The 13190-nt window shown below is 34.2% G+C and overlaps 1 pseudogene; it reads left to right on the top strand.

The window, feature by feature from the left end:
- Positions 1–458: 458 nt before the first annotated feature.
- On the top strand, positions 459–12957 carry LOC109678867 (estradiol 17 beta-dehydrogenase 5-like; annotated as a pseudogene).
- Positions 12958–13190: the final 233 nt, after the last annotated feature.

Here is a 13190-nt window from a genome sequence, read left to right on the forward strand (position 1 = left end):
GAATTCTGTGGATCTGTTTACACGTGTTTCAAATAATGTGTGAATAACAAATGTATCTCATCAAAATAAAGGAAACTTGTGTTTGGACTTTTCTAGTCTAAGAATGGTCAATAATAATCTCTTGGAATAATTTCAAACAATTCATGAAAAATTCTAAGGAGAAAATTAAATAAAAACTAATACTTTATGATTGGCTATATAATAATTTCCTTTTCCTCATGGACTTGCATATGCTAGGCAAGCACTCCATTACTGAGTTACATCTGTTGCCCTTTAATGGTCTTAAGCATTCACTTTCACATAAATTAAGTGAACTGCTGCCAAATTTTCTCCTCACATGTGAGATACACATGCCATGGACTACTTATTAGTCAGGTAGTTGGGACTATGACTACCAGTTTTTCACTGCTCTGTGAAACAAAAGAAGAAACCAAGTCTGCTTAGCCAGAGAAAAGGTGATGAATTCTAAACATCAGTGTGTGCAACTAAATGATGGTCACTTCATTCCTGTCCTGGGCTTTGGCACCTACACACTTAAAGAGGTAACAACCATCATGTTGGGGTTGAGTGTTCAAAAGAAAACAGCTAGAATGAGTGGTAGATGACCTGGGTTTCCAAGTTACCAAATTTCTGTGTGATTGTGGGACTCACTTGGTTCTCAGCTTCACCAGGTGAGAGTCATCCCATACATAAGAGAGACAGGGACTGATTTGCAGTGGACTTTGATATGTGGTCACTTAATGATGATTCTGGGCCCTGGATTTTTCCTTCTGCTCAGTCTGTTACAGAGCTAGATAGAAAAGATAAAATAAGCAGACAAGATCACTGCTTGATTGTCAATGCTATTTAGTCTTTTTTTCTCCATATATTTGTCGGCTGTTTGTATTTCTTCTTTTCAATAATGACTATTCAGATCATTTGCCAATGTTTAATTGCATTACTTGATTTTGTTAAAGTGTTCTGAGTTACTTTTATATTCTGGATAGTAATACTGTATGAGGTACATCATTGACAGATATTTTCTACTCTTCTACAGATTTTCTCTTCACTCTGTTGTATATTTCCTTTGCTGCGAAGAACTTTCTTAGTTTAGTATAATGTAATCCCAATTATCTATTCTTGCTTTTGTTTATTGCCCTTTGGGAGCAAAGAAATCATTGCCTCTACCAATGCTATGGAGTGATTCCTCTAAGTTTTCTAATAGTAGTTTCATACTTGTGGATCTTATATTAGATCTTTAATCTGTTTGGTATTGATATTTGCAAAGGGAGAGAAATATTGTGATCTATAGTTATTTTATGCATATTAATATCCAGTTTCCCAGCATATTTTATTGAGGAGCCTGTCATTTATGTATTTGTTTCTGGGATGTCTGTCTCTTTGTTTCTTATTGTCTACATTTCTGTTCTTAGTACAGCAACATGATATTTTGATTCCTATTGCTCTGTAATAGGTCATAAAATAAAAATGCCATGAGATACTATATTACTCCAGTTGAAATGCCTACTACCAAAATAAAAAAATAACAAGTGATAGTGGGAAGTGTGGAGAAAACACTCTTTTATACTGTTGATAGAAACATAAATTAGTAAATCCATTATGGAAAAGAGTATGGAATTTTCTTAAAAATATTAAAAGTATATCTGCTATATTCAATGATTCCACTTCTTGGAAATGAAATCTGCATGTACTCTCACTTGTATTGTAGCACTATTTACAATATTTGAGATATAGAATCATCTTAGGTGCCAAGCAGCCAATGAAAGAATACAGAAAATATAAGTACACTATGAAATATTATTTAGCAATGAATAAAAATGAAATAACATCTTTTGTAATAAAACTGGTGGAACTGGAAGACATTACACTAAGTGAAATAAGCCAGATATGAAAAGACAAGTAACACAAGTTCTGTCTCATAAGTGGGAGCTAAAACATGTCAGCCTCAATGTAAAATAGTGTTGAAGAGAGATGAGGAAGGATAGGGATCAGGGTGGATAAAGAGAACATGAACAACACCACTGGACACAATGAACATCTTCTGGTGTTCTCCAACACTGTGGGGTAAGTATAGGTCACAATAACCTCTCATACATCTTATGAATTCTGGAAGAAAAGAATCAAAGACTACAAACAAAAGTAAATGATTTACAATGAAATTCTAGTTACCAAGTTATTATCAGCTCACACTATATGCATGGTGTTGAAATGTCTTCATGAACACCATTAATACATAAAATTAATACATGTTAAGCAAGTTTAACAAGAAGCTAGCTTTAATGAAAATATGCATTTAATGCCCAAATTTTCACATTTTGTGATTCCTTTCATTGTCATTTCTCTGAATATTTGATTAAAATAAAAAATATAAAAGGAAAGAAAAAGAAACAGCCTGTAAGCTTCTTTGCTTAGGAGTTGGTTGAAATGGGAGTGGCTCCTCTGTTTATTTCAATTATTCAAGGATTCTTTTCTCCTTTTAAGAAGGCAACATCCACAGAAATCTTTGTGATAAATATTACTGGAGATGTCCTGCATAGATTTAGTAATGCTACTCAGCTGTGGGGTAATTTGAACATCTCATAGTAACTCTTGGACTTCAAGTAAGTAGAATTTTGATGTACTCTTCTTAACTCTACAAAAAATATTACACAGACATCTGTAAATTATTTTTCCTTGTTAATAAATGTTGGATTTAAACTACAATGGTCTAAAATGAAAGTGAGAAAAGTGGAGGCTTAATCAGCATGGAAGAAAGTTTGCATTCTCACATTGTCCTCAGACCATATAATTCTGTGACAAGAGACTCATTGCCTGAATTTTAAATTCATACTATTCTCTTCTGTAAGACATTAAGGGCAAGGTTATATGAAGGACACTGAAAGATCAATCACTCCACCAAAGCTTCAGCCCTGCTAAATACCTGAGTGCCCCTACATCTCGGAAATATCAGGACTGTGGTCAGAAGATGGTGGAAGGACTGTTTGCTCCTTGTAATTTCAGTTAAAACAAGGAAATCCCGGAATTCTTAAAATACGTAAGTGTATGTCTAGTTTACCTTTTCATTTCATGTACTTTCATATGTTTATCCAATTTTGGTAGAAACACTGGTTTGGGGATGGCACCTAGTGGAATCTGTACACTATTTTGATAATTTCTCATCTATATCTTTTGAACATACATCCTCATTCCTAGTATATACTTCTGTTTTTCAGATAGAATGACTGTAGAAAAGAGGCAACATTGCCCACTGCTTCTAGCAAAGGGCCTGTTATCAAACGGACCTCTCTGACATCTGGAAATTAGTTTTCTCACCATTTATAAGAGATAACAGATAAAGATGATGCAAGTAGTGGAGTTTATATACACTTGCTTTTCTTTGGGAGACTGAATTTTGGGGGTGTTAGCACAGGGTTATGATATAACCAGTTCCCAATGAAAGTTTTAGGAACTAAGTCTCTAAGCAGCTTCCTTTGTAAGCAGAGCTCCTATGTGTCCTCTAAATTCAATTCTGGGTGAATTTATTAAGTTTTGCATGACTTCAATAGAGAAGACTTATTGGAGATTATACCACATTTCTTCTTATACTCCTTCCAGTGCAATTTTTCTTATATTAATTTTATTTTTTTAATCTCACTGTATAAATAATAAACAGTACTAAGATAAATGTTGAGTACTGTGACAACTTCTAACAAATCACAGACCCTGGAATGCTTGTGGGCCCAACCACTGCCAAAGACAAGCCAGTTATTGCCTGGGAATGAAGAGGATTCTGTAATGTCCTTCTCTTGCTATTAAGTAGGAAAGACGTAGGAACAATTGGATTGAAACATAACCACAAATGAAGAAGTAACCCAAGACGTAGAGTAAAGTTAATTATTGTGAAGATCGCTGCTTGTGCCTGAAGTAAATCCCACTTATGAGGTTCCCTATATTCTTCATTTGGTTACTTCTGTAGGTTCCCCTGAGTAAGGTTTTAGAAGCCACCAACTGGCTATAGATGCTGGATTCCACCATATTGATTCTGGTTATATCTATAAAAATGAAGAGGAGTTAGGATTGATCAAGAGAAACAAGATTACAGATGGAACTGTGAAGAGAGAAGACATATTTTATACTTCAAAGGTAATATATCTATATGTGTGTATATTCTCTGCAAATTAATGAAATGTGATCTGTTGATGTAAGTTTATATGATTAGATTAGTGGTTGTTAATTTGAATTAAAAAATTTGGCTAATATGTTAATATAGCATAACTTCCATTCTTTAATGTCTACAGCTTTGTTCTACTTTCCATAGACCAGAGCTAGTGCAGCTTTGCTTGGAAAGATCACTAAAGAAACTTCAAATGGGCTATGTGGACCTCTACATCATTCATTTTCCAATTGCTCTGAAGGTAGGCAATTTTGTCATCAAACTTATTTTTTGTTGTCAGTATGAGCATCAATTAGATTAATGGTTTAAATAAGCTGCTATGAAGTTTTATAAGCTTATCTTGCTTAAGTTGCAGAAACTGCTCAAGCTAGTTTATGTAAGATTTAATTGGCTTATAATGAGGACTTCACTCCTTGAATAGACAAGGGATTTGAAGTAATCTTCAGAAATGACTTTGTTCATCAATTCTTTACCTCTTTACTACTACAAGTTTCTCTGCGTTTTGTCCCAGTCAATAAGATTGGTGGCACAAATGGCCTTGAGGCAGTTCAAACCTCATAATCATTAACAGTTAAGGACTTCTCCAAATGTTCCAGCATTAAAGTTAATCATGAAAAGGTGACCATTTCTTGTTCACATGTTTAACTTTGCACTTATCATATGCTCTGGGAGATGAATTTTAATCAGAAAATTGATTTCATAGTCTGATTCAAAATTGCGTTCATTGTTGCTATAAATCAAAGGCCATATACCTGTTGAATTTTCCAGTTTAAGGCATTTCTCCAGAGGAAAGTACAGGACCAGTAGTATAAGTCAATAAGAGCACTAATAAGTACCTGGAATGTATTAAATAATGCATAAAATAGACAAAAGAAAATATAGAAAGCCTGTCACCCAAAGACATTCTGTAAAACTTCACATGCAAAACACTTTACAAGTGTTTTTAAGTATGTGAAATATTACTCCATCTATCATATGGAGGTTTATTTCCCACCCATAGATTTACCTGGGAGAAATAAATTTGGGAGATTGTTTTAATGATTGCTTCTATTGCAGCCAAGTGAGGAGTTTTATCCAAAAGATGGACATGGAAAATTAATATATGATCCTATATTAATATGAGATCTCTGTGCCACGTGGGAGGTGAGTGTCAGGAACAGAGAACACAGAAGATATCAAAATAGGAAGTCAGGTCACAACTCCAAGTGTGAGAGTGGGAAATGGACTTTTTTGTACAAACTCATGATCTGTATAAGGGCTATTTTGCTTAAGTGGGGTGGAAGATGAGTTACTTAAATGTAATAAACAAAAATAAAGGAGGATTAGGGAAAATGATAACACTCATCTTTTTCTTCACATGCAGTAATCTTTCTGATTTCCTAAGGAAGGCACAGTGAATAGTGTTGCAAACAATATCATTTTCCTCATTGTCTTTACTAGTTTTTCTCTTCTTAACAATCCTGTTTGTTAACTTCATTTTCATACCTTGACAGTGTTACCTTTAACGATGAAACATTGTATTTACATTGATGTATATAGTCAAGTGCATAAATTGTCACTGTCTTTTCCTCCTAAGGCTATGGAGAAAAATGTAAGGATGCAGGATTGACCAAGTCCATTGGGGTGTCCAACTTTAATTGCAGGCAGCTAGAGAAGATCCTGAATAAGCCAGGACCCAAGTACAAGCCTGTCTGCAACCAGGTGAGCACTCTCAGTCTCCTCTACTTCTGTTCTTATTTTCCTTCATCTGTACTACAGACAGATGTCCATATGTCTTTTCCTCTTTGTTCATCATTCTTTTGTGGACTAGAAGGTGGTAAGAACAGATCCTTTGCTTAGAGTATGGAGGAGACAAGCATGGTGCTGTACTCTTGGAATCCCAGGTACTTGGGAGGCAGAAGGAGGAGGTTTGTGAGTTCCAGGGCAGCGTGGACAATGGAAGTGAGACTCTATCTCAAAATCAAAGTACAAAAAATGGGCTGGGCTAGGGCATGATTCAAATGATAGGGTGTTTACCTAGCATGGTCAAAGCCCAGTGTCCAATCTCTAGTACCATAAAACAAAACAAAAAACACAGGGCATGGAAAAGTCTTAACTGTATCTTTGCTTGATAAAGCAAAAAATTATATGGAGAACCTGAGAGTTGATTTGTGAATAAGAATTTGGGTATGTAAAGGCAAAGGTGATCGATAGTCATTAACAACACCTTGAAGGAAAAGTTCACTTATACCTGAGCTATGAAGGATGACCAGAGATTGGATGAGTAAAGGTGCTGGGGAAGGAACTATGTGTGGGAAACAAGCCTGTGAAACCATGAATGAGCAATAAAAAAGGATAGAGTCAAGTAAGAGAAAATCAGTGGTAAGGATTTGGTTGGGGTTCACATGCTTGAGTTCTTCTTCTTGTATCTGGTTTTAATGTGCTGGACCAGAGGCATAACTACAGGAAACAATTAACTGAAGACAATGAAAGTCCTAGTTAGAAGAATAGTTACCTGTGTGTGATGATACTAATGGTGAATGAAATCAACACTCAAGAACTTTTAGCAAGTCATAGAACTGACCTTGTGCCTGACCACCTCTTAGTCTCCTTTTCCTGTCAGCTTGCTGCCATACAGTCAACTGTGTAAGTACATTTATTCTGTGCATGGTTGTTCTTTGGGATACTTTTTAACAGCTTGCAGTCAAAGGGTCCTCAATTGGAAAATACACCTTATACAGTCTTGATATTTGGTATATAATGACACAGAATATTTTGAAATATAAATATTAAAATTTTAATGCAGCATTAATACTGTTTTATTTATCATTATGATGACCACCTTAAAACATTTAGAACATTTCAAGAATTGTATGGAACATTTCACCACCTATATTCAAAATTGTTGATTTTGTCCACGTTAGTTGTTGGCATGACTATTACGGTCATCACATTGTGATAGTTGCAATATTAAGTCTGACATAGTTAGCAATTACTGAACCTCTCACTTTTTAACCACTGTAACACACATTGTTGACACGCATTGTTCCATCATACTTATCAAGCTGTTTTTAATACAGAATGTTTACCAATCCTTCTTCTCCATGTTATCCAGATATGATTTGTAAAATATTCTAGACTTAACAAACTTTTTGGTTTTTATTGAGAGATGTTTCTCTATTCCAAGTTTCTATTAAGTAGAAATTAAATATGAACATTTTATCGCATTAATAATAAACACTATTGTCAAAAAATGTCCTTGGTATGTCCTCAAGCTGCACTTCACTAAGTGCCATGAAATGACACATTCTCTCCCTATAAGGGATGTTAGTTTTGATCATTTGGCAAAGCTGGTCCTAACCGGATCTCTTCTTTTTAAAAATAATTTTTCTTCATTGCAGTTGCTAGTAGTGTTTTAAGTGATAATTGACAACAGGTGAAGTCACATTTCATGACCAATTTTCTCATAGCATGTGAGAATTCATCAGTGATTTTTTTCCTGAAATTGTTATTTCGCTAGGGCTTATAATTAATAATTTCCATTTTAACTACTATGTTTACTTTACTTATGTGGCATTTTACCTCAACAAAAAATTGCTCATAGAGTCAAGATAAACTACAATTATTCCTACACAACAGGGTGAACCTTAATACCTTACCTTTTAATTATCAAAGTTCTGAGAAAGAACTTACTCCAGAGGCAAATATTTTTGTTCTCTTCCTATTTCTTTCACCTTCTCTGTCTCTATTTCTCTGACTTTCTCTCTCTGTGTCTCTCTCTGTATCTATGTCCCCTGTCTCTGTCTCTCTGACTCTGTTTCTCTCTCTCTTACTCTCTCTTCTGTGTGTATGCGTATGTTTATTACTATGGAGTCATGGATTTTTTTAAATTATATTATGTATTAGGATTGATTTCACTCAATGTTCTTTGGATACCGAAATCTACCTAAATTTCACTAGAGTTCTGCCATATTGAGTTTTTTTTTGTCCTTTAAACTTTACCCCATGAGTCTTTGACCATATTCTTGCTTTGTTCTACAATGCAACATTCATATTTCAATGAGTTCATCCATGTTCCACATCTAAAATTTATTATATGTCTTCATAGTGGGAAAACTATTTTGCATGCAAGATCTGGTTCACAAAGTTGGTTCACATTAGGAGCATCATTTTTATAACCTGCTCAGCAACAGTGATATTAAACTTAGTTTAACTAAATTTACATTTAAAAAACTAACACTTATCTAAATTCAAATACCATGATACACATTTCTTTATTTAGCTTCTTTTAACATTTCCTTTTTATGTTACTAGAAGGATTTTATAAAATCTGTCATTTTACCCTACCCATCTGCAGGTAGAATGTCATCCTTATCTCAATCAGAGCAAATTGCTGGATTTCTGCAAGTCAAATGACATTGTTCTGGTTGCCTATGGTGCTCTGGGAGGTCAAAGATATAGTCACAGGTAATAAGGATCATAGGAATCACACCTATGACACAATTGTTGATGAAATAGTTTTAGTCCTACCGTAATCAGTTTTCTGGAATTCACTCCAAATGTCTCAGGGAGGGAGTAGAATCTGCATTTCTGAGAAGATCCCAGATGATGCTGTTGTTGCTAGTCCTGGGACTATGTTTAAGAAACCCTGGTGTAGAGTGGGTACTGTTAACTGCTTTGGAAGCTGCATAACAGACAAATTACCTGCTTCAGGAATTCAACATTTCTGCCTTTCATTTCAGACCAGATCAGAGCTTGCCAGTTCTCTTGGATGATCCAGTTCTTTGTGCCATGGCAAAAAGGTACAATGGAAGTCCTGCCATGATTGCCCTTTGTTACCAGCTACATCGTGGGATTATGGTCCTGGCCAAGAGTTTCAATGAGAATCACATCAAAGAGAACATGCAGGTGATGTGTGGGTTCTGGGCTCAAACTGCTACATAACTTTCTCAAGTGTGCTTTTTTATATTCTTCCAAAATATCTTTACGCCATACCATTTTGCCTGTAATTTTCTACACGTGTGCTTTACGCACATTCCTAAGGGTTTTGTGTTCTTCAGTAATACTGCTTGCTACATGGTTGGATAGATTTAGGATTGGATAGAAACTATAATTTTGGTGATGTAGCCCTGGACAGTTATCATCTCCCATCTTTAGGTTCTGAAATGAGGTAGTAGGATTGAATAATTTTCAGTTTATAAGTTATTTTGATTTTGTTATGCATATCCCTAAATAATTGTAATAGTTGAATATTCATATATTCAGTTCCATCATTTCTTAATAGAACTAGTTGTGTTCTTAAAACAGTGTAGAGAACAGAAGATAAGAAGTACTGTGGAGCATTTTTGTAATCCCCCACATTCATTCATTCTGGATATTAATTGGACTCAGAATCAGACATATGGGCTGAAATTGTTTCTCTCAAATGCTACCCTTTTTCCTTTTTGTATTGTGTATTATGAAAGGAAATTCCTCCTTTTAATATATCCAAATTTTTCTTAGTGTTCCTTTATAGTGAATGATTGTCATGCTTTTTTCTATATTGGAACACATGATTCTTCCACATTACTTTGTAAAAGTGTTATTATCATCTTTCCTTCCAAGTTTAGTCTGAAGTGCAACTGGAATTGCTCTTAATACTATGTGAGAATGGATTCAAATACACATATATAACTTTTAAATAGAAAGCAAAAATTCTTCGCAAGAATAAACACATTTCTTTCTTCTCTCTTATCATCAATTACTTGATTTACTTTTTCTCGCTGCCTTAATTATGTTGGAAATTAATGCCAGAAGTTTAACTCTAATAATCCCTCTCTTGAGAACATGTTTGTTATTCTTGACTTAATCTTCTCTTATATGCAATTTAGAATCACCTTACAAACAATTTCCACCTAGATTAAGTGCTCAAGGTTTAGTCTAATATTTCTTTGGAACTTTTAATCTTTTTGGAAACAAGTGGCCTTTTGGCAATATTATTTCCTTCATATGATCAATATATAAATTTCTAAATATTTAGGTTGTCTTTTAATATATTTCACTAATTTTATCTCTACTCAGGAATACATACATATTCTGTTAGATGTATTTGCAGAAAAGTAATAATGTTGATAACTTTGTGCTAATGTTTTCTGCTTTGAGAATTTTAAAATACTTAGAAATATTTAAAGGATTATGTAATGACCATCTCTTATACAGAGTCATCAGCTGTTAAATTCTTAATATTTTAAATTCTGTCTCTTTTTCCCTATTATCATTATGTCAGAGTACTGCTATTGATCACAAACACATTTGTTTCAATATGTTAGCAATTAATGACGTTATTTTATTTGGTTGTGCAGTACAGGGGTTGAACTCACGTTCGCTATGCAGGCACACTACCACTTGCCCCGCCAGTCTTTTCTACCTTGATTATTTTTGAGATAAGTTCTTGCTTTATACTTGGGTTGGTGTGGCCTGTGATCCTCATTATTACTTCTTCCCCACATAGCTGCAATGACAGGTGCATACCAAAAAGTCAACCCATCGATTGAGAGGGGGGTCTTGCAAAATTTTTGCCTGAGCTGGATTCTAAGTACCATCCTCCCAATCACTGCCTCCCAAGTATCTATGAATACAGTTTTGTGCCACCATGCTGATCTGTATGATGATTTTTTGTTGATTAAACTTGCCAAAATAGACACAGTAAGATCCTTTACAGGCCAGTTCCTTGGTTCTGTGAGCATGTCATCATTAGTATTTAGATAATTACTTCTTTAAATTATGTTGAAATGACATTTTCACATTCTGACTGTTCATTGATGTGATATATAATTCCAACTGTATCCATGAAAATTATCAAAATATTGTACACATTTGAGATTTTGGCTCTGGATTTCATTATCTTCTAAGACTATTATGGCAATGTCCTCCTTGAATCACATCAGCTTTGCTTATTCTTCAACTTCTTTTGAAATTTCCTACTGTCAGGTGTGTTGTGAAGTTCCATTATATTATATGTAGGAACAGATTTCTATTTATTTTTTATGTGTTAATCATTATTGATGTCTTTAAAAACTTTTGGAAACTTCTTGGATATTTTAGGTAGTGTCTCTGCATCAGTCAATTTGATTCATTGGGATTTCCAGATTGGCCAATATGTTCTCTTCATGTAATAAAAAAATTCTCTACATGTGTGATAGGTTTTTGAATTCCAGTTGACTTCAGAGGACATGAAAGCCTGAGATGGCCTACACAGAAATTTCCTCTACCTTCCTTTTAATATGTAAGTAACTTTGGTACATATTTTTTCTCTGTTTTCTAAAGAGGAATATAACATGATTGTTAAAAGTTACATCAATATAAGGGAAACAGAGACCCCTGTGAGTCAGGGATGAGACAGGAGCTTTCTGGAACTCTCATGATAGACACTTGCAGAGTTCTGTCTTTGACACAGCTGCAAGATGAATAAAACCAGGGTAAACTCGATCTCATGCATATGCACCTCTGCATTGATTTAACGGAATGTATTACACCAGTCAATATCTTTGCTGAATCTACATCTGTCATGTAGGTCTTTGAATTTCATATGTATCCTGTGGATGTTCATTCTTGGTATTTCAATGTAGTATATTCAAATATTTGCAACATCAATTTCACATCCACCTCTGCAAAACCTGTTCAAGTCCTTATCAGATTAAATGCATCTTCATCACCTCTGTGGTCTCATTAAAAAATTCTCATCTCCTCCATATTGACTTGTTCATTAGGAATTTAATGACTTTGATACTGTCAAATCTCTTGTTTCCTTTTCAGTGTATGTTTGTTCAGTACCCACACATTCCATTTGTCTTAAGGACACCTGGTTTGATGAAGTGAATACAACACCTGTTATTGATTTTCCTAAATACAGAGACTTAAATGCAAAGGATTAATAAATTATAGAGAAAAGATGTTAAAAAACCATGGGAATTGTGTGCAGGAAATACCTCATACTTGAGAGAAAGAGCATATAGTATAAAGTAAGCAAGGAATGCATATTACTTTTCCCTGTGGGAAATTCAATTCATAATAGAAAGAAATGTGATAATTTGTGACAAGGTTTATCATAGTGCAAAATTGTATATAATCAAAAATTACTAGATATTTTATTATCAATGTTAACATTTTATTAGCATAGAGAATATGAATAAAAAGGTAGAATCATAATGCAAAGAGACAAAGAGTGGCAGCCAGTCAATAATTCTCACTCCTATTAAAATATTAGCCAGCAGACATTTTAACACCTTGTATTTTGTGTTGTTATTAATGTGTAGATAGCTTATACAGTAAGCTTATTTTATCTTAGATGTGACATTCTACTTCTGAATCTCAGATAATTTGTTCTATGTGGTGGGAAGCTCCTAAGTAATTAGAAAAATTGAAGTGAAATTTCTGCCAGTAACCTGCATGCCTCAGAAGTATCTATTATTGCTTAGCATGCAATGGATATGTCCCTGTTGAAACCATCTCTGCATTCACTGAGATGATGTGATATGAAAGAAAAGTTAACTTTTTGCTTTTTGTCAAATGTATGCATTGGAATATTTGACTGTAGATTTTTGTATAGCAAGTCCTTGGGAAATGATCATAATTTGAATAATTTGCTCATTTAATCCTATGTTTATGAAAATAAGAAAGGAACATTCGACAGCACACCAGAAAATGCAATTTTAAAATTTCACTCTAATGACAGATTCATAGATGTCACTTCCATGAGAGACATAATTATCAAATTCATTCTCGCTTTTCTTTCTTATTTTAGTTTTGATGATCACTCTGATTATCCATTTTCTGATAAGTACTAACACAGTGGACTTTGTCATGACTTGTACTAGAAGCCCTACATGTGCATATAGATGAGGAGAAGACTCAGATGATGCTGATTGGACATATCACCTCTAATCCATACTGCTTAGCCACTCACATGTAGCATGAGCCAAGACTTTCAGATCAATAAGTAAAATTATTAATTTTTTGTACCTTTCTGAAAAATGAATAAAAATGTATTTTTCTTTCATGTATACCTACTCTTGTTTGT

The sequence above is a fragment of the Castor canadensis genome, chromosome 15, assembly GCF_047511655.1.
Source record: "Castor canadensis chromosome 15, mCasCan1.hap1v2, whole genome shotgun sequence".
In the NCBI taxonomy this organism is placed as follows: domain Eukaryota; kingdom Metazoa; phylum Chordata; class Mammalia; order Rodentia; family Castoridae; genus Castor; species Castor canadensis.